We start from the raw sequence: 3,811 nt of genomic DNA, 5'->3' as shown, positions 1-3,811 counted from the left end.
GGGAAATGGAGGAACGCTTGGGATTGGCTGGTGTCCGGTCTCTTAGATAGATTTTAAACTATAAATGGACAATATCAAAATTCACTTTGAAAATAAAAGTCAATCAACTTCAATGATACATTTGAATAAAGATAACTTTACAAACTATAGGTTACTTCTTTCATGATTGATCACCAAATGCGATCTAAAACGTAGAAACCAGAGGCAAATTCTATGAACTCATAGATTATATAAATGTAATCTAAATTCGTTGATTTTATAGACATAAATAAGATTCCTTCCTCGATTCCTGCTGCTAAACGATTCATAATGGTGGTCAAAATTACGCTTCATCATTGACTCAGCGCCAAGAAATCGTGTTCCGTGGATTCATTTTATGAAGACCAAGCCTTTCCCACCGGGTTTCTTCATGGACAAGAGACCGCCAAATGCCACGTCAGGTCCAATCTGATTGCAGCACGTGGCAGTGAGAGTTAAACTACAGCTGGCGACGAGTTTTGTTCGCGTAGTAAGATTCCTTGGCGCTCGCAGGCTATAAAAAAACCCCTGGCTCCTCCATTTCTATTAATGAGTTTTTGAAGAAACCATCTGCATTTTGTAGCAGCATTTTTAACAGAGAGAGTTCTGTATATAAATATGTCTCAGACATCTCGTTTCCAAGTGGCGGGGATGTACAACAACGAAAAGAAGGAAGGAGTAAAGGCGCTGAGGCAGAGTATTCCAGAAATCTCCAGTGTAGAATTCGTTGAAGGAAAGATTGTCGAATTCAAACACTCTTCGACTACAACTACTGACCAAATCAGTATGAATCTTCCATGTTTTGTGCGGAGTGTTATGTTTATGATTTTATCTTTTCATTCGTTTATCACATCCTAAACAGAAGCATGAAAACATTTGCAGTGGGGTTATATAAGACAGGGTTTTGTTTTAACAGGAAAGCAACTTTAGCGTGTTAATGTAACTTGTTTCTCTGTGTTGTTCATTTTCACAACAGAAGAAGCTCTGGAAGATCTGCATTTGAAGCCTGTTCTGAAGGTGTATACAATTCCTTAGATGGATGATGGTAAGCCCATATTTCAGGTCTTCCTTTTTCTGCTTTTTGTTTTTTAGGGCTCTGAAAGGTCTAAAATGGCGGGCTACTCTGATGATTTATACAGCTCTATTGATGGATCATAAGCCAATTTCTCTGCTCTCCCCTGTTCTGCTTTTCTTTTTTAGGATTCAAGAGCTCTGAAAGGTCTGAAATTGCTGCGTTCTCTGATGGGTTATACGAGTCCATTGGTGGACGCCAACCCAAATTTTCTGATTTCTCTTGATCTGCTTTTGTTTTTAAGGGTTTCGGAGCTCTCAAAGGTTTGAAATTGCTGCCTACTTTGATGGGTTATGCAACTCCATTGGTGGATTTCAAGCCAATTTTTATCTGGTTTCTCATGATCTGCTTTTGTTTTTATGGGTTTAAGAGCTCTCAAAGGTCTGAAATTTTGGCTTGTTCTGATGGGTTATGAATCTCCATTGGTGGATTTCAAGCCAAATTTTGTCTTGTTGGTTTCTCTTGATCTGCTTTTGTTTTTATGGGTTTAAGAGCTGTCGGAGGTCTGAAATTGGGGCTAATCTGATGGGCTATGCAAATCCATCAATGGACGGCAAGCTGATTTCTCTGGTTTCCCTTGATCTGCTACTGTTTTAAAGTGTTTTAAGAGCCCTGAAAGATCCGAAATTGTGACCTACTCTGATGGGTTATACAAATCCATTGGTGGACATTGACCCAATTTTCCTGGTTTCATTTGATCCGCTTTTGTTTTGAGGGGTTTAAGAGGTCTCAAAGGTTTGAAATTGCTGCCTGCTTTGATGGGTTATACAACTCCATTGGTGGATGGAAAGCCTATTTCTCTGGTTTCCCATGACGTGCTTTTGTTTTTAAGGGCTCCAGAGCTCTCAAAGGTCTGAAATTGCAGCCTACTTTAATGAGTTACCCAACTCCATTAATGGACGGTAAGATAATTTTGTTGGTTTTCCTTGGTCTGCTACTGTTTTTGAGCGTTTAAGAGCTTTCAATGGTGTGAAATTGCGGCTTCTTCTGATGGATTATGCGACTCATTTAATGGACGGTAAGCCCATTTCTCTGGTTTCCCTATATTTCCTTTTGCTTTTAAGGGTCAAAGAATTCAGAGAGGTGTAGATTTGCAGCCTTCTCCGATGGATTATACATCTCTAAAGACGGATGATGAGCCAATCTACTTTTGTTGTTTTAATGGTTTAAGAGCTCTGAAAGATCTGAAATTGCTGCCTACTCTGATGGGCTATAAGGTCTGAAATTTCTCTGTTTTCCCCTGATATGCCCTATATCTCTGTTTTCCCCTGATCTGCTTTTGTGTTTTTTGGTTTAAGAACTGTATAAGGTCTGAAATTGGGGTCTACTCTGATGGTCTATGCAACTCCATGAATGGATGGCAAGCCTTTTCTCTGATTTCCCTTGATCTGCTACTGTTTTTGAGGGTTCAAGAGCTCTCAAAGGTTTGAAATTTTGGCTTGCTCTGATGGGTTATGCAATTTCATTAATGAATGGTCAGCTGAATTTTCTGGTTCATTTTTATCTGCATTTGTTTGAAAGGTTTTTAGTCACCGGATGCTGTTTGGTGATAAATTCTTGCTTTACCTTAGATTTTTAGTCATTTGTTTCTACATTGGGCTTGGTTTGAAGTCCTGGTTTTCTTAATTTGAAAGCTAATGTTTTTATAAAAATATAGCAAGAGGGTTCTGGCCTATGGATGGATACAGCTAATCTAACCGCACTTTAACATTAACAGCATATAGTGACCAAAATCAACATCAACAGCATCTAGTGACCAAAATCAACATCAACAACATCTAGTGACCCAAATCAAGCATGAACGCATGTTAAAAGTTCATGTTTTTCTTAATTGTAAACTAATGTTAAACAGTTGATATCAATGGTCCTGTTTCATAATCAGGTTGTGTGATACTAATCATGTTTTTATCTATTTATTTCGTTATTGAGCTTCTTTTTGGACTGCCGTTTCTGTTATTGCACTATTCTACGTCATATTTCTTATAGGAGCCTAACAGTGCTTTGATATATCTGCTTCAAACTAAGCATGTACAACATGATACGTTTTTCACTTTTAAATCTTGGTTATTTTGCAGGATAAACCAACAAACAGGACCTAATTTGAAGACCATCTCTATGAAACAAATTTTAGCGTTCTGCACATGTTTTGAGAAATTATAATTATACCAAAAATATGGCAGAGACTGTAATTCCTTAATAGCCCATTGTAATTTGCCATTTTCTATTCCAATGATATAAAGATCATATGATCTGATTTTATGTTAATCAATCTGAAATTTCTCTAAATTCCTTACTTGTTACATTTACTCTCTTAATCATAAGAGATATCTGCTATTCTCATTCAAACCGATATTTTTAGGGTTGAACGTTGCAACCTGGCCGGCGTTCATGCATGTTAGGATGATGGTCTTCTGCCTGTGGGGCATATCAGTACTTTATCATGCATCTGCTCCATTGCTTGTTTTTATATGGAAATTTCATTGGTCTTTTCCTTTTTATCATAGCCCCTGCGGGTGATCTGGATTTTTTACAGCCGTGTGGTACATAAATGCCTTTCATTTCATTTTATGTTTTAAGATAAATATTTATTATTGTGATATTGTTTATTATAAATTTTGACAGTTCTAACAGCGAATACCACCATCAAATTTCAGGCCTGATTTGACTCGAAAGATGTGGCCGCATAGATTGTAAACGTGCACAGAGGTAGACAGCCCACGT

The 3,811-nt window shown here is 37.6% G+C and overlaps 1 long non-coding RNA gene across 2 annotated transcripts; it reads left to right on the top strand.

Annotated features, from left to right (window-relative positions):
• The first annotated feature begins 566 nt into the window (after window positions 1-566).
• On the top strand, window positions 567-3,355 carry LOC149547802 (uncharacterized). 2 transcript variants are annotated; one of them, XR_016354423.1, is made up of 3 exons: window positions 567-802; window positions 995-1,063; window positions 3,166-3,355. It is a non-coding gene; the product is annotated as an uncharacterized LOC149547802 (long non-coding RNA). The 2 variants fall into 2 exon arrangements; XR_016354424.1 differs by having other exon boundaries at window positions 584-802; window positions 998-1,063.
• The last annotated feature ends 456 nt before the right edge of the window (window positions 3,356-3,811 follow it).

The sequence above is a fragment of the Cupressus sempervirens genome, chromosome 7 (assembly GCF_028749045.1).
Source record: "Cupressus sempervirens isolate cs-2001-9-10 chromosome 7, ASM2874904v1, whole genome shotgun sequence".
Taxonomy (NCBI): Eukaryota; Viridiplantae; Streptophyta; class Pinopsida; order Cupressales; family Cupressaceae; genus Cupressus; species Cupressus sempervirens.
The sequence above is the reverse complement of the archived record's forward strand: the minus strand, read 5'-3'. Positions and strand labels throughout refer to the sequence as shown.